The sequence below is a fragment of the Phlebotomus argentipes genome, unplaced genomic scaffold, assembly GCF_947086385.1.
Source record: "Phlebotomus argentipes unplaced genomic scaffold, Phlebotomus argentipes genome assembly contig_17, whole genome shotgun sequence".
In the NCBI taxonomy this organism is placed as follows: domain Eukaryota; kingdom Metazoa; phylum Arthropoda; class Insecta; order Diptera; family Psychodidae; genus Phlebotomus; species Phlebotomus argentipes.
Window position 1 is genome coordinate 529,638 of NW_026776166.1, and position 18,902 is coordinate 548,539.

The 18,902-nt window shown below is 41.8% G+C and overlaps 1 long non-coding RNA gene across 1 annotated transcript; it reads left to right on the forward strand.

The window, feature by feature from the left end:
* Window positions 1-139: 139 nt before the first annotated feature.
* Window positions 140-18,779, forward strand: LOC132256738 (uncharacterized). Its single transcript, XR_009468229.1, has 3 exons — window positions 140-449; window positions 1,504-1,584; window positions 18,502-18,779. It is a non-coding gene; the product is annotated as an uncharacterized LOC132256738 (long non-coding RNA).
* Window positions 18,780-18,902: the final 123 nt, after the last annotated feature.

An 18,902-nucleotide genomic window follows, 5' to 3' on the forward strand; every position in this document is an offset into this window, starting at 1 on the left:
TCGCGTGAGAGTGCGAGAAAATGTGTTTTTCCCGAGAGAGGGAGAGCGAGAGTGTGGAGAGAGAGTGTGATAAAAAGCATCGCTCTCGCGAGGGAGAAGAGGAATTGGTATCGCAAGAAAGGCAGTCGAGATTCGGCCTCTGTCGCGATTGAATGGGACTTTCTCTGTCTGTGTTGGCTTATCAAAGTGGATTTTTTCCTCCCTCTCAAGTTGACTACTATCAAGTGGGTGTAGAATTGCTGAATTCGGCCAATTTACGTACGCAGAAAGTCCAGCAGACAGACGAGGAAAGAGTGGGATATTGCGAGGGAAGTGATGATCATTTTCCACCACTGAAAGTGTGCAAAGTGAGTCCCTTTGTCCTCGTGAATTTCGGACTTTTTCCCACTGGCGACGAGTGCTGAGGAGGCTTGCGAGGAAAAGGCTTCCATAGGCAGTGGTCAATGAAAGTGAGTGGAAATTTCGGTGTTTCGGCTGGAATGTGCCATTCGATGTGCTGCGATGAAGTCTTTTTTTTCCGTGTGTTTGTGTGTGGAATATTCCTCAGCTGCCCTCGGGGAGGGCGAAGTGTGCCCTCAAATCGATCGATGAGGAGCCTCTTTCCCAGACCCGACTTTTCCCACGGAAAGTCACCGTGTTGCCGTGAGGAGGGCAAAAGTGCAGGAGGGCGGATGGTCCCTTACAGCGCGCACAACTTTTCCAGTGGGAAAAGCAGACGCACACACAAAGGAAATATCCTCAATTGTGACATTGAATGGGGGCGGTGGAAAAACGGAAAATTCTTACCTGCCCTTCTTGTCACCCGCTCGCGGTCGCCCTCAATATGTTCCTTGTTGACCTTATTTGTCTCTTCAAACCTGTGATCCGCAGGCAATAGACTCGATTTTCCTCCCCTCGCCCCCTGAAACACCCTCAAACCACGGGAGCTTCAAGTGAGATGAGATAAAAAGTTAAATTGGAAGGATAAGAAGAGGATATTTTTCGCCATTCACCAGTGGATTTTCCACAAACACACACACACACAAACACCTTCAGAGTGGAAAAATTGCGAGAGAAAAGTTGTAACCTTTCACCCTGTTTGTGGCATTGTAATTTTTTTTTTCTTAGTTCACTCCTTCAGCCTAAGCCGCACCCTTCCAAATGTTCTCTTTTTCCTTCATTGAGATCCTTTTTTTTTTCTTCTGGCCTTCTCTCTCTCTCACTCTCTCTCTCGAGTGGGCTTTTCCTCCCTCTCGAGGACTCTTTTTTTTCCCTCTCTACCCCCATTTCAATCACAGCCCCAAATGACAACACGAGGGGTTTTTCCAGTCACTGTATCGACCCTGAATGGGCACCTTCTCTCGAGCTAATTATCATCGCGGCGCATCGAAGGGAATGCCAGCTGAGCCATCGCACATAAAGCCAGTGCCTTAAGAGTTTTCTAGTTATGTGGTTTTGCCAGTGGAAAATGTTATAAATAAATTTATCATTAATATTATTTATAATTTGACGAACTCGGCGAAGAGCGCGCAATTTTGAGCTACACAAGGTTATTGCCATCATCCACTCTCGTGTGCGTCTATTTTAGTGACACCAAATATCAAAGTGAGTCCATATTTTATTTCCTCAACCAAAAAAACATCACAATTACATGAGAAATTCCTCGCCTGGAAGGAATTAAACTGCCACTTTATCATTGCCATTAGCACTGCCTCAACCCATGCAGTGAATCATGTGTGTGTGGTAATAAAAGTGGTATCAATTTTCAATACAACACAACACTGCACAGACAAGAGGCATGCGGATTTCGATGCGATTACAGTTGAGATTTCATTGTGACACTCGACAAAACATCTTTTACGACAGATAGAGCTTATCGTGGCCGCACAAGAACAAAAGGCCTCCCTGTGATTATAATTCCATTTCGATGGGGCAAACAAACAAATGTGCCTCAACTGCAGATATGCGGGCTGAATGTTTAAAATAAATGCGATATATTGGCAATGAGGCGGAGAAAATCAGCCCGAATGAAGTGTGCCCAATCGATTAAAAACATATACTTGAGCCGAATTGAGCAATTTCCTTACAATAAACAGACAAACTTGTGCAGATAAGACTGGAGATGAGTTAATTGACTGACTCTTTGATACACAATGTTGATATTACTTTAGATTTATACTTCAAGTGCAAACAATTATATTCTTCAGAGGAAGATTTAAAAAAAAAATCTTTCAATTCCGAGAACTGAAGCTTCAGTTCAAAGATTTTGCACAAAGAATGTTTGCAAAAGTGAAAAATTATCCCCACTGAAATGCTACTTTTCATTGGAAGTAAAGAAAATTGATAAATATAAAACTAGATCACAATGTTGGTAAATTCAATTGACATAGTAATCAAAATATTCATGCAAACTGTGGAAAATTGTCAATAAATGTGACTATTGTTCTGCTTTTTCCGTTGATTAAAACCCTTTTTAATAAAAAAATATTCTCTCTGCTGATAAAAATAATAAACTTTGAAGTTTTAAAATGTTGGTGAATATTAACAACAACAAAACATTCATCAATATCTGCAATTTAATTAAATTAAACTCTTTGAACTTTGTGACTTTCATTTATATTTATCAGGTTACACGTTCAATTATTATGGCTTTTATCAGATCCACGCTTAACTATAATGAAACATGAACAATCCATGTTGTTTTTATCAAAATGCAGTAATGCAGGAGTGAAATTTGCTGAAGCTCTACGGAAAATTAAACTCTAAAATGTGTATTTTGCGGTAAAGATTTCGGTTGGAAAATTTCTCCTCACAATTTGCTCATATCATTGCTACTTTCCCGAAATGTTACACCACAATATAGCAAGACATTTCCTTGCTTTTCTTCTAATATGCATGCAAAATTATTGCCAAACGTCTCAGGATGCGATTGTTGGTGGTTTTCTTGTACACAATTGCAGTGCATTTCATATGTCGTATTGATTTTCTCGCGCTACACTCTCTCTCACCATCGGGCGAATTGGAACATAGCTGGATGGGAAATCATATCTATCAAGTCCCTTTGGATTGTGGCGAATTTTCTGGCATCCTTTCCAAAATTTTCTCACACATTTTCCCATCACTCGCACCGTGAATATTCCTGAAAACGTCCGCAAGTGCGATGCATTTTGCGAAGTAACATTCACACCCACACTGTGCAATTCAGGGGGAGGAAAGGAGACTGTGGCGCTATATCATTAGTGAATATGAAATTGTGGACATGTGAGTCGAGCCGGCGACCTTGGCCGTCAGCCAAATCGCACCGCCGCGACGTGCACTTCTCAAGAGAATTCCCAGAAAGTCATCTCAGTTCCTGCATCACTCGAGCGCGCAGACCAAAGATAAGCCCAGGAGACGATAAAATGCTCCTTCAAAAGTACAAAAGTTCCTTCCACTCTTTGTTGGGTTATAAAGAATTATGGGGTTAACGTCTGGCAACTTATCTCTCGACGGTCCAGAATTCTTGCATAAAAGTTTATTATTGCATTATTTAATATAATCCCTGAGACGGGGAGAGTTCTCCCGCAGAAAACTGTCCCACTCTCGTGTGCTCCCCAAAGATCTTGGCACGGAATTTTTATATTTTATCTGCACTTCCGGACGAGCGTTTCCCCCATGAGCTCTTCCAACTCTCGTCCTCGTCGTTTTTGAGGGCGAAGGAGCGTCATCGTCCGAACGGAGAATTGTTGACAAACCTCCCAAAGCCAATTTTCCTACACAACGCGGCAATCCTTTTTCCCCTCATTTAAATATTTCACCAATTCATTATGCTACGCCCACAAACATTATGTGTGCACTTTGCCAGGGCTTTAGCAAATTGTGAAGCCGCAGGAAACATTGCTGTCAGACTTATAAATAGATTTGCATAACCTGTCAAAGTGCAATTGCAGAGATTGATTGGCGCATTTCAACAATGAATGAATTTGTGGTTAATGGTATCAATCATATCATGAGACTTTCGTGAGTGTAAAAATGGTTCTTTCGTCTTTCTCCAAGCCCCACTCCATGTGAACAAACAATAATTTACTCAGTGGCCACAAAGTGAGCCAAAAACTCATCGCAGTGTAAAGAGAACATGTCACAATATTCCAGTAAATCAACTGTGAATTCTTGCGTGGTGTGAATATGCACTGAAACGATTCAATCACACATCGAAGCTCCGCCCACTGGAATGCCCCGCCCACAAACTGCTCACTTCTACAGTTTATCCTCACTTGCGTAACTGACGAAATCTTCTGATGCGAAAGTCTTGCTGCAAGTGATAAAATGTGTATACAGAAGCAACTTACAGACGCGAGAAATTCGAGAAGAGACACAGCGAAGTGTCTGGTAATGCGTAGCAAATGTGGCACTTTTCACACAAAGTGCATTCAAAGAGTTGCGCCCTCCTTTGTCCTGTCACTCACATAGGCAGAATTTTCACTAAAGCAAATAGACGTTTTCATAATAATACACGAGAGAATTCAATTAGATTTCCCATTTGTTCCCCTTCTCCTTCTATCGCACCAATGCGGCATTGAGGGCGGCAGTTTTGATGAGCCAAGTGACTCTAGAGGTGGTTTGAGGAAGCACTGGTGTATATTTGTAATGAAGTGGATGAGTGGCAAAACTAATTTACTCAATTAACGTCTCCTCTCCTACCGATTCACCAGGCGCCTCCATTTTTCTGTCATGCAACACACAAAAGCTCTCTTCAATCACCATCCGCGCGCGAGACACCATTTGCTCCCCTGTCGATGGTTGTAAAATAGTTTGAAAAATACCGCGAAATACCACCAGAACATCCCCGGCAATTATCCCCACTCATCCCACCGCGTGCAATCCTGATGAGGTCGACATTTGAGGGGCGGATGTGAGATGGGAAAGATAATAGAGCCAGAGATGGGAGGATTTTCTGCAATTTTCCGCTCTCCTGACACTCTTTTGCTCTTTCGTGCCTCCCCCGCCGGTATTTGTGTCCCGAGGCTCAGAGTGGAGGAGTCTTGGCATTTAGATGGGGAGGATTAAGAGCCTAACTCAGTACAATTGAGTTCACCTCTCGGAGTCCCTTTTCGCTACGCCCCCAGCCGACCATCGACATTCTGCTGTCACACAGCGGCCCAAAGAAGTCTTCGGCAGCTCAATCAGCCGGAGAAACTCTTTGCTTTCATTCCACATTAAGTCCATTTTATCCCACTACACATATCCTCTAAGGATCCTATTGATTTCACTCTCAGCTCAACTCTGAAGTCCTATTATCGTCTCTTCGGGAGTGTCTTTGGGACGTCTTGTTGTCGATTCTCGCATTGCATTCTCGGGAAAATAAGCAAATTCCGGGTGTTCTTTCTGCGAAATCAATAGAAAGATTGCTTCACGGAGATTTCTCTCTATTATCTCAGCTCAATCGCAGAATCTGCAAATACTCTTCCAACTCCAATTCTGAAATTGATGCTTATCGCTCTTGAAATTGGGGAATTTTGCAAATAGAAGAAAAGAGAGCTACATTGACTAAGAGATTGTAGATTAAAGCTTCGCCCAAAAATCATTCTCGGATGTCATAGAATCAAAACACTTTCCGGTCCAATATCGCCTCACTCTCCCCTAAATTTATGAAATGAACACTCTGAATTCTCTCTATTGAGGTTGCTCTACAAATTGTGCCACATGAAATATTTTTATTTAAGTGCTGTTATGAGTATTTTGTGAAAATGTCCAGTGACAAGAGTTGCAAAAATATTTACTGCTTGGATGTGCTGTAATGTGCGGAGGCTCGAAATTATTATTTATGTCCACTCGCTCTCTCTGCATTATTCACAATTATTAAATTGAGGATCAATATTTCTGTATTTCGCCAACATTCGCCCATTTTGCCGGCTTCACATGAATCAGAGACATGAAGCATCCCCGTTGCGCGCCCTCAAAAGTGGTCCATGGGAAGTTTGGGGGCAAATAACTTCATCCTTGGCAAGCAATTCATTTAATTTTTGGGCTCATGACAAAGAATAGCATTATGAGGAGAGCTATATTTTTTGTGCCCCTCCAATGAGAGCGCGCTCACGTCATGAAAGGAGTTCAGGCTGAGGAAAACACGCAATGGGATTTAGAACACACGTTCACTGCCAGGACATCGCGATGTAAGAAGCATAATTGCTGAAAATTCACGGGAAAATCAATCCTGTGATTAAATTTCGACGTCTCGCGTCTCTCAGCATCGCACAAGAGAGTGTTTTTTCGACGTGTGTGTGTGTGTGTGGCACAATTTTTATTTCTTTGGCTTGTAATTTCGTGAAAATCTTACACATCACTCTTCTGGCCACTCTGTAGCAGCTCATTTTCTCTTTAGCGCAGAGAAGAATGTGAATTTTATTGGCAAGAGACTTAATGTACCCAAATTTTCCCGCGTGAAACAACAACAAAACCGAAAGGCAAAATTATAAAATTTGATAAATAATTCACAGTTGTTTCCCACAAGCGGCTTCGATGATCTCGGAAAGTCTCGCGAGAAATCGTGCGCGAGGAAAATTTACAATTTCTTGAGATTATTCAATTTTTTTTACCGCTTCATGCACTGGCCAGACGATGATTGATGAATTTTGCAAATGTAAAGATGTTTGAATGTGTGTAAACACAAATATTGAGATCTCTTCGCGGATGGCCAGAGGGATTTTCTTCAATTCCTGCGAGAGGATAGGATGTGATTTGTGTTCTCATTGAAATTCACACGGAATGGCGCACGCAAAAAAAAAGTGTAATGATTGAGGAGGAGGCAAAAGAAGTAAGGAAAGTTAATCGAGACAATATAATTTGACACGAAAACTCAGGGTATTTATAGCGAAAAAGAAGAAACGGAAAGATTGAAAAACCACCTGACTCTCGAGTATTTTTGCCACAAGACTCAAAATAGTTTTTCCTAACACTGTGTCGCTGTCGTTTACTCGACTCATAAGATTTTCCGCTATTTTCCCTCTTCGCCCCACTTTGTCGCACAGCGGAAAAAAGTCATCTTGATTGTATTTTGTGACTTGAGCTTTCCGTTATAGTCATCCTTCCGCTCATAAACGTCGGAAGTGGTGGAATATTCTTTCTGATCTCATTGTTTCAACTTCCATCCAATGCAGAACTTTCGACTTTCTGGCTGTGCCGAAAGAAAAAACATTCTGCATGCAGACACGCCAGAGTGAAATTCCAAGTGTTTGTGCTGACGAGATGAAGAGGGATTATAATTAATAGTATTTATTTTTCTGATCGACCGGCAACTCGCCTTCACTTCAAGCCCACGCGTGCTTATTGATTACACGTCACATCGCAGTGATGATAGATTACTCGCAATTCCGCCATTCGTCTGACGAGTCAACAAATACACTCCTTTTAGCAAATTCACCTCAATTATAATGGGAAAAGTTACTGTTGAAGCTAGGAAAAAAGTAGATATTAACACCAAATGCAATAGTAAAACTAGTCTAAACGATAGTTTAAAAATTCCATTTGGAAAATCCTAGACTTTGCGCAATGAACTTTGGGAGTAAAAGTCGCGTATTGCTTATAAAAAATCTTATCTCACACAGTCGTCTTGGCAGAGAACCAATTTTTATGTTTCGTACTAAAATTGAAAGATATTTTCACATGTCATCTTATTTGCAATAAAAGGAATTGAGATTTATAGATTCCACATCGCGCGAAGCATTGCGAAATTACAAGAAAACACACAGACAAAATCTTCAAAATGAGGTTTATTTGGGAAAGTGAAGCAAAGGAAAAATTTGTAGTTTCCTGTCTGTGTCTCTTGATGTCTTTGTAAGTTTTATGGGGAGGGAAAATTTAATGCATCACAGCGAACGGAGAAAAGACGGAGGAGAATTGTAAGTCTGGACATTATCATTATTATTATCATTAAATTGTTGTCGCTGTATTGAGCGAATTTCAAGTGGATGGGTCGCGACAATGACCATTAAAACTTCATGAGTCCTTTCTCTTGTGTGTCTCCACAGTGTTTGACAAACCATGACAACAAAAACCACCAAGTGTGGCCCCAAACTTTCGCACTCTGCACAAAACACAAGTCCAATGGGACGTCCGTGGCATAAAGTTTGGGAACTATTTCACGCTCGCCGAATAAGTTCATGTGGATTAAGCTTGAAGCATGAACAAAATCGAGGGAGATTTAAGTATCAGCAAATGCATGTTTTAAAAAGTGAAGAGAAGAAATGATGCATAAAACGTGAAGAAATTCATTAATCATCCATTAAATTCTCCCTAAGAATGATTTATTGCTGGAAAATTTGTGTGATTTCCCCCAAGAAAAGACAGCATAAATTTGCACAATAGCTGCAAAGCGAATTTCAAATGATTTTTCCTGACGAAATGCAAAAAAAAAAGATAGTGTAAGCGTAAAAACGGTGTGAAAAATCACATTAAATTCCTTGTGTATTTATATTTGAGGATCAGATACAACGGTGTGTACAAAAATCTCTGCGTGTTTATTTATTTGCGCCAAGATTTTTTCCGCTAATGTTCTCTCATGAGAGTGAAAATGATTTTGATTTAGCGAGAGGAAACCTCAACTCTTTCGCCCAATTGCTGGGCTCTACACTGGCCGAAAGAAGTATAGCTGCATCCGTCGTACAATGTCCCGAAGTGTGTGAAAATGATTAATGATGGCAATGCATGAGCATAAATTTCATATCACAGCTGTTTTGGGGCTCCTCGCGTGGAAATCCGCGCGCAGTCTTTTGGCGCCATCGTGCGAATGCGTGCGTATGGAAAAATTGACCTAGAAAAACATATGAGAGCTCGAAGGCAAGGTAACCACCTGCTTTGCCAATAACATATTAATTGCTCACCAGAGTTGCCTCACCGATTTTTCCACTGAGCGATGCTCTTCGAAATGGCTTTTGACTGATTTCTCCCTTGCTTCCTTTAGCGCCATTTTCAATGTCAATATATCTAATTTCGGCGATTTATCACGCTTATTTATAAAGCGCTCATCGTTCCATGTGCTTTATATACTTTTAATGGCCCAATTGAAAACGAGAGAGTCCATAAATTTGTAGCGTTTGAAGCTTGTTTCACAGAGCCAGATGATCGTCCTACATAATTAGCTTTGTTGGTGTGTGCAAGTTGAGACTTCAGGGGAGATTGATAAACCAATTGATGGATAATACACTGTCTTTTCTCACTCACTGTCTAGTCTTGAAGGAGTGCTAAACAATAGTGTGGGATCTGGATTGAATTTCCTTACATCTCGCGTTTTATGATGCGCGTCAGTGTTTGTATTTACTCCCAGTGAAATTCTTAGTCTTCGCGCACTTTCATTTTCCGTCGGGAATTTCCTGAGGAAATCAACTTGGATGTTATATGTTTGAATTCTTGAGAAAAGACCCCTCAAGATTTTGACTTGGAGGTGTCACAAAGTGTCGCTGTGTGTCAACAGAAATCGAGGAAGAAAAGGTGAAAAACTCTCTCGAGGAAATTGAGACTTGCGAGACTGAAATAGTCAGAATAGAGAGCACGTTCCGTGGTAAAGTCATGTAATAATACAGTCTCACTTAGTGCTCAGGCTATGCTTAATACGTCATTGTTCGCACGATCTTGCAAACTATGATGTTACAGTACTATCAATAAGATATTGAATAGAAAATATTATTAATTCGCCTTCTGTTCTGAGAAGACAGAACAGTATAAAAGGTCTCTGCAAAAGTTGGTGTCCCATTTCGATGCTTTCAATCCTGGAAGTGAAGCTAATAATATTCTTTCATCAATTCCATGTTCTTGTATTGGTCGCAAAGACATTTCCAGTGTCAATAAAACTTGAAATTCCCATCGAAACACCTCTGAAAGAGTGCACGAGCTTCTGCAGCGACCTGATACATATTCCCTGGATGTGTTCGCCGCAAGAGAGAGAGAGGGAATGTGATGGATGTGCCGCCGAAAATTGCAAAAATAAAATTAAATTCTATTTGTCTTGAATCCCTGCCAGACTTGCCACGTCACATGACTATCGATGAGCATGGTGCTGCTTTGGAGACCTCGCATAATTTCTCGGCGATTCATAGCACACTTACATTTTTTTATTAGGCGATTGACAGAGAGGATTTTATTCCACTCCGCCAAAAAATGGCTCCACTTCACTCCTTGTCACATCTGAATTCGCCCAGCGGGAGTGTTTCATCACAAACATCGCGGGGTGTTCATATATTATCCATGCGGGCAAGTGATATGTTTCCTTTTCCCATCGCCAATTTTATCGATTTCCACTGTCAATTTTTCTCCCCCATCCAATTGGCGCACACAGCTCGAGTCCCATGCATGTGAATGATTTACAGCACCCTTTTAGCGATGGATATCAAAATTCAAAATAAAATATGAGCCATTTGATGAATAAGGTGGGCGCGCGATGGGGTTGAGGAGTGTGTGTTTGATAAATAATCCTCAGTGCGACCGAATCGATATCGCGCGAATTAATGACACTTTCACATCATTGAAAATTGCCTCGTCAACTATTCGCTCCAAAGAGTGTTCAATTAGCGTTTTTGGCTGCGTCGAGCGATGACACAAGGACGATTAGGCGTGAGTGATTGCTGTGATTAATGCAGAGTTGCAGAGGTGAAATTCAGGCAATTTTGTGCATGACAAACTCGCTCAAGCACTGGACGATGCTCATTCTCTCTGCCTTCTTGCCGTCTCGAGAGTCATCTCACACCACACCCATGGGATGCTGGAGCGCGCAGAAGCGCACCTTCTGCCGCCCTGACGTCATTCCCATGACGTCGAGGCGCTTTCCCCAGCGCCAATGACGTCATATGCCAGTATAATAAGTTCAGTTACCCGCTATACAGTGATTTTTCTCGCTCCGTCCACGAGCTTTTCGACACGTCGACGTTGCCGAGGATGGCGAGGCGGTGAGAGATGGAGAACTCTCCACGGAGGCAATAATGGGAAAATCGATAGAGGAAGAAGAAAATCATCTCTTATCTCCACCTTCTCATTTATCGGCATTCTTCTGTGGCATCAATTGTGTGTAATTTGAGGAGAGAAAGAATTCCTTGACCTATAAAATGTCACCAAATTGCCTGCATGTTCACTTCGGATGGGCATGTCTTTCTCTCATCTCCTCTCACACCATCAACTTCAATTTCCCCGGAATTCAAGAGCGCGCACATCCGAGACTTTAATGAATGGCTCAGCAAGATTGAGGCGTCAGTTTCCAGGAAGCCTCCGTGCGGTGTATGTTCAACTGATCCGCTTTGTCATTTTCGATAATTCCACTCAATCTGATGAAGTCACAGGATCCTGTGTACTCACAGGATTATTGATGGAAATCCTCACGCAAATCCATTGGATTTTTTTTCGCAACAATCCACGAATTTTGTGTAGAGAAAAAAAAATCTACAATTCACACTAATCGCTCATGCTAAAGTATTTACGATCAAAATTCAAGTGCGCGATACTTTATTTCTCACGGCATCCGCGGAATGTTGACGATAACCCCGTTCCACCCATCCTCGAGCCGCCGTGTCTTATTTCTCTACCCAAAAGCACGAGATAATAATCCGAGCGACTGCTGCTGAAAATGGGGTTTCGGGGGGGAAAACATTGGGCGTGAAGAGTCATAAATCTCTTTTGGCAACTCTCGGTGTGTGTTTTGCTTGGAGGCGACTTGTGTCGCCGAGGGAATAGGCGCGATGGGAGAGAGAGTCCCATTTGGGGTTTTTTTTTCAGTTCATCCTTGCGCGGCCAAAACTTGACCGCGAGTCAGTGGGAAAAGGGGTCGTCGCCATGAGCGAATCAAACACTATGCGTGGCCTTCGCAGGAATGCTGAGAATATGCGACAGACGGCAGCTGTTTCATGGCATTCGCACCTTGAGAATCTTTCATGTAAAATTATGTGCTTCCAATGCGCGCCCGCCCATCTTCAGAATCGAAGGCGAAGAGACACACCAAACCTGATTCCATTACGTCATGCTCGCCCGTTCGGGCGTCGTGTTTGTTTGCCTAAAAATAAGAGCGCGCACGTGAAGAACGGTGTCGTATTAGCCAGCGGAGCGCAGCATTATTTATAGAATTCAGCCAATGACTGATCTCCTTCACTCCTCATTCGTGATCTAATCGTGAGCGGATCACTGATGCCGGTGACGTCATTTTGGCGAAAATACACCAATTTACACGACGAGAGTCGCACAGCTGCGTAATAAATTCACCCGCGAACGCCAACAATTTACTGACCTAATGGCTCAATCCAGAACGGCGTGAAAAGTCAATGCTTTCCACTCGTCAAGCCACAAAATGCATGACTGTGTGCATCGCTTCCAGACGCCCCAAAACATCACGCAGGCAATCAATATGATAGTTTAAAGATGTTTTTCCCCGACTGTGCCATCAAATTCAATTAGTCGCGAAGAATTAGATTCATTCTGGGTGAAAAATGCAGCACGTTTTGCTGAAGAAAGTGTGCAATAAAAATCTATTTCAAGCGCACACAATTTGGGAAAAATAGCTAATCAAGGAGGCAATCAAGACGCTTTTACCATTCACTGACTCTCAATTTGATTCTCAGAAAAGAATTATTTGAACAAGCTTTTGAATCCATGAACAAATCTTTCCCTCAATCATGATTTATTGTTATACTCGATTAAGCGACTCAATTTTGAATATTTTATGCAGATGAGTCACTTTTTGCCAATGAAGACTGCAGATAGCGTGGATATTGATGCAGACTCCGAAGCTGCACAAGCCATAAACTCCGGTTTATGACTTTGAATAACATCACTTCCTTGAAAAGTTTCCTATCAAAATTCAATATCATGCAATTTGCGGAGGTATTAAAATATTTAGATGAAAAGATCAAGAAATTTATCGTAATAGAATGCAATTATTACAGATTATAGCGACAAAGGAAAGCAGTATGCATATATTAACATTATCTATCCAATCGTGTAATTTACTTATTTGTAAATTTAGCCGCTAATTTGTCCATTAAATGCAAATATGTTATTATTTCTCCCGCATCTCGTGTTGTCACGAAGTTGACAGGCATGAAAAAAAATTCTCGATTTTATTTTAAATAATTTTTCACACTCAATAACTACTTGTTGCTATCAAAACTTCACTCTCTCGATAGATGATTAATGAAAGAGTGGCAGAAAAAACAACAATTGTGTGAATAGTGAAGAGGATTTTCTGTTGCATTTCACATGAAGAGCTTTCGCCGAAAATTGTATATATATATCTTTTATTGACATTGTCGAAAATGTTGGGAATGACTACAGAGCCATGTAATTCTGACGATATCAATCACGTTCACGTGTAACATCATCAGCGGAGTGAACAATATGAAAAGTGAAGCAGACGTGTTGAATGAGGGTGGTAAAAATGAAAATTGACTTCGCGTGGAAGCGCGAGAAATGAGCGTGGGAGTATAAAAACTTGCGACTATCCTTCTCCATGTACATGTCAATGACACAAGACAGAAAACACAGACTGGAATAATAGACAAAGATTGAATTCACATACATGGGGAAAAGGCATTTATCGGCGAATTACTGGTGAATTCAATGTAGGAATTCGTTGCTATAGCACGCCATCAATTATGTATGTTTAAAATTAAATAATTGGAAATTATACCAGAGTAAATAAGTTGCCCAACGGGGTCACTTTCGGTCGATTCTCTAATGCCATGTACAGCACTTAATATTTTATTGGTCCTTTATGTGTACTTGAGACACACATGAATACAATTATCGATCTGTTGTGGGGCTGTTTTCCCTTCACTTCATATCTTATGTTTCGTTTCCACTTCAGAAAATATCACCGCAAAAGCCATTTTCTTCATTTTCTCATTAAACTTTCCACCTTTAGAGAGAGAGAGAAAAAAGCCATCACATCGTGTAATGTCAGTGCAATAAAGTGCTCCATTCGGTGTAATTTGTATTAAACGGTTGGTTGTTTTACGATTAGGTATTTTATGGTTGGGATTCACCGAAAATTAATTAACTTTTGAGCATATAGTTTAAGTTTATTTTAATCCATCAAATATATCACCATAGAATCCTACCAATTACAACTTCTTCTTCTTCGACTCGTGCAAACTTTATCTCGCTAACTGATAACGAGTCACAAAGGGAGAGTTGGCGGAAAAACTTCCATTGGGGATTTTCTTCCATAAATTTTGCAATAAGGCGCGTATTGAGGCGAATCGGCGGATGTTCTGTAATTTTGGGAGAGAATCGCTTTATGGGCTGAGTTTGAATTTTGCAAAGGGAGTGTGGAATGGGTTGAAGATGGAAATTCAATATTTAGCAATTTAGGTGGCACTCTTCCGTGGAACATAAATTATTAATTAGTCGCCCAGTGACACCTCTGGGGCCCAAAATGTGTCACACTCTCTCTCTGGCAATGTACAGTGTACATTGCGACTGTGTGTTATATTGAAATGATTCTCTTGGGATTCACGCGCTTCTCTCGCACTTTTTCACCCATCATCGTCTGGTGTATGTCGACCGACGATTAAACATTGAAAAGAGTGATCTTTTTTCGGGAAGATGCGACAGCTTTTGGCTCTTGGCTAAGAGATAATCACTTGGCAGAGAAGAAGTGCAGAATTCTGTTGTCACGGTGCGACTTCTGCCTCTCTCTCCTTGATTTACGCCCGCAAAGCCGGAAGGAAGAGCAGTCACACAGGTTCGGGATGGAAAGACAGAGTGAAGCAGAGGGAAAAAAACGAAGGCGGGAAATACGCTTTCGTCTTCTTTCTCCCACTTGTGTATTGATTCTCAAAAAGTTTCTACACAGAGCACCAAAAGCTTTGTTCATGCGCGCACAATTTCCCAACTTTCTCACCATCTCTCACCTCTGCGGGTAGAGCGCGGGGGCGCACGAGGGCGCCCCACGAGGTGCAAGGACAGACAGAATGGAATTCTTCATCAAATCTCACTTCAGCGTGTCGATTTGCCGCCAGAAGGGACGGAAAAGGGCGCCTTCAATCAGAGGAAATGAGCATTATGACCTTTGCTAACACACTCACTTTGTCACCTCCGAAACTGCAAAAGCCACGAGGGATCTTGAGAACGCCTCTTCACCGCACAGTCGGTTTGCTGTGGGCCACCATCAGACACAAGAGCCGAGAGAAGGGGAAGTTTTAGTTACATGAAATTGATTAAAAGCTATATCATGCGACGTTGGAAGTGACAGAGCACAATGGGTTGAAGGAAATGGGAAGAACTTGGTCTTTCTCTGACATGAACTTCTCAGGATCGGGGAGTTAACATCCGCACTCAATGTTCCATAACATATTATGCTGTTCCAATGCAGTTTATGGCGGTGGCGAAAGAGCTCTCGTGTGGTTTGGCGAAATTTAATAACAATCTCCACTCAAATGGAAATCAATTTGAACTTTCAATTATTGACTGTCTTTCTCGAGCTGAATTTGATTTCAGGCAGACGATTTCTGTGTCAATTTCATTCAATTTTGGAATATTAGAGAAGCATATTGGTGCTCTAATGCATTTAAATTTCTAATAATTTTTCAAAGTATTGAAAGCAACGTTTTAAACTTGCACTGAATTGTTCTTTATATGTATTTATTCATATATTTCTGAAATCGATGAGATTTGTGAACAAGGATCAACCATTACTCTGACTGTATGAAAAAGCTTTCTCAACTTCCTCTTCTGCACTGCTGAATGCCACTTTGCGATATCAAATTTATATTTTTCTATCTGACTCAGGCATCTGAGCTTTTTTGCATTGTGGGTAACCAGATAAAGTGGAAAAGTGTGAAATGGACTCTCATTGAAAACATTCATGCACATCAATAGGCAAAAGCATAAAGCTTTATGGTTGCTAAACTCATTATGAGATTGCTTCGATATCCGAAGAACACAAACTCTGTACTTTTATGTCTTTCCCACTGTTTATGTGTCCTCCTCTCAATTCACCATCAAGGCGGGATTGCCATCGTCTGCGGAATGGAAAAGAAGTGTCGAAGAGCAAAAAGCGCACCATTAGTGTATTTTCTCTGCAATAAAAACACAACAGGATGAAGTGAATCGTAAAAAGAGAGAAGTAAATTAATACTTTAACGCCCTTTCCTTTTTTTTTATACTCAAACACATATATTTGATATGACCTTAAACTTTGCCGATGAGGAAGACTCATGCAATGGGCTCGAAGAAATGTGCCAATTTGCATTGGGGAATTTGTAATTCTAATTAGAATCACACCCTCTCGACATTTTCAATGTGCGCTCAGCGAAGAGAAGTGATGAAGGATGGGAAGGTGTGATTTTGCATATAATTGGATGTACTTCTATTGCGTGTTCACCTGCGTTTTGTCTAAACTAGAAAGAGTGTACTTAAATTTCTCCAATTATCGCGAATTACCATCGCGAGCCCCAAGAAACGACTTTTCCGCCAATGCCACGTGCTCTGTTTTCCGCGCGCAAAACCACCCTCTTCTCACCCACCCTCTCGGTCGGGCAGGTTCAACGGCTTTCAGGAAATTAGATAGAAGTGGATATGAACGGAAATACAAAATGTGCGGAGAGAATATTTGCAACACTCTTTTACCTGGTTTTTCTCCCCCTTGACGCTCACCGCAGAATTCTCAGGACGAAGGGAAATGAACATGGCGCTTCGGGTTTTTCCCTTCATCCGGAAAAATTGTTTCAAATGATCACTGAGTGCATTTATTTCTTTATCTACCAAATGGCAAAGTTTTCACCTCTTCGCACATGACAGAAAAAAAAGTGTGGCGCCTTTTTCCCTACGAGTGAAACTGCATTTATCCAGAAGTTTTTTGTGAGAAAAGAGGTAAAAAAGTTGTATTAGTAAATTGCTGGCTATTAGCTTCTGGGGAGATAGTTTTTTTTCCCAGAAATTTCAACGAATGGAAGAGTGAATGGTAAATGACTCAACGAGGTGGTTGGAATGATGTTCCATGGAAGGCAGGGTGAAAGAACAGCAGGGCATTTTAATTTCGACATGTCACGATATCATGGAAAATTCAAGAAAATCCACCGTGGATGAAACACAGACTTTTTACTAACGAGACACACGTTGACTTACTTCCACTCGCTCGCTTGTCCCATTCTATGGCGCATCAGAGCCATTCTCTTCACCCTGTGCAGGAAGCCAAAGTGAATTCTGTGGCTTTTGCCCGGATCGTGCCACGAACATACTGCCCGGGGCAGCTGGCGTGCAATGGCAAAACCACTAAAAGATGGATGGTGGTGAAAAGTGACACAAAATGCGCGACAACTCCAACACTTTTTCTCATTTCCAAAGGGGAAACAATTTCATTGTCCTGTGCACTCGGCAAGTGCATTGCTATGCCACTTCCTTTTCCCATTCAGCGTCCTCACAATTCACATGCTCACGAGGATGAATTACACAAATTTGAGCTGAAGTGTGTGCGGAGGGAAAAGAAATATTTATGGTTTACCCAGCAATTTTCCCCACGAGTGTGTGTGTGTGTAGTTTAGTTTGGGGAAAAGGAGAGGAAAAAAAGAGTATAGAGAATGTGCGATATAAAATCCACTCGAAAGCACAAATAAATTGAAAGAAACATTTGCATGTCGCTCAATATTCTATTGACATGAAATCACATGTCCTCCTTGTGTATTTTATTTCCCCTAACAAGATACATACAAAGTGGAGTGTACACGAGGAGAATTGCCCAAATTTCCCTACACACTTCGTATGGTGAATTCAACCAATATGCTCATGTTGTCGTCTTGCTTCCGCAATTAATTTTATGTCAAAATTCCAGGATGCATTTCACTGAAAACTTTCAAACTTATGTGTTCTCTTAATACAGTTTGATGGTTCGTATATTTTAATTTCAACATTATTGCCTAACTTTTCCTCTACGATCTTTCTACGCTCTTTTTACAAATTACTCAGTTTCCTCACTTTGAAACCGGGTGAAACCGAGAGACTGCCAATTTATGACTAAATTCATGTCAATTTCCGAATGTTTCCTCATAAAAAGTCTCCCCGGAAAGGGAGAGAGAGAGTGAAAGAAAGTCTGCAAAGTACCTAAACTTGTTTCCTTTCCCAAAGATGGATCAATAAGTAAAACATGTCATTTTATACTTTTTATGGTTGCATTTCTTTCGCTTGAAGTGGAGAAAAATTCTCCACTTCAAAATGACTCCGCCCATTCGAATGCCCCGCCCATTCTCGCCTTAAATGTCAATCTCGCTGCGGAAGTTTAATCAATTTATTCAACGTGCAATAAAGTCAAGATCTACACAAGAATCAGACGTTTGAGATTATTGAGACGTATGATGAACAATTTTGGGTGCGTGTAGTGGCAATACTAGCATGGTAACTCGAGGATCATAAAATTACCATGTGAGAAACAACTCTTGTTGGAGAGGCAATTAATTTTATTGCCCCAATTCGTTCTGTTGTGTAGGAAATATTGAAGAAAAACTAAAATAGACGCACACGCTTTCGCCAAATGGGTGAATCGGAGTTTACAGTCTGTCCTTCTCGTCTTTCCAGGATGACATGGAATCGGCGGCCGAGCGAGACGCGGGATGACTGATTCACGGGTGGCGAGCGTCGTGAGTCCCGCTATGAGAATAGGCCTGCGTGAGCTGCTGAACAGTGACACGAGAGCTTCGGGGGCGCAGGGAGGGCCCGCGGTCGGGGGATCCGGGGAGCGGAGTGTCCTGAGGCCGCCTGTGCAGTGAGCGGAGGATGAGTGGACTCATGTAGCGGTAAGTGGAAGATGATGGCGTGCGAGGACGCGGAGTGACTCAGTGCAGACACCTCGCGCAGTGGCCCTATGGTGGGCGAACGCGACAGGGAACGGGAAGCGGTGCGCTGGGAACTGGGCGACGCGACGCCGCCCCCCTTCAACAATGGAGCGCCGCCGATTGGCTTCGTGTACGGCGAGAGCG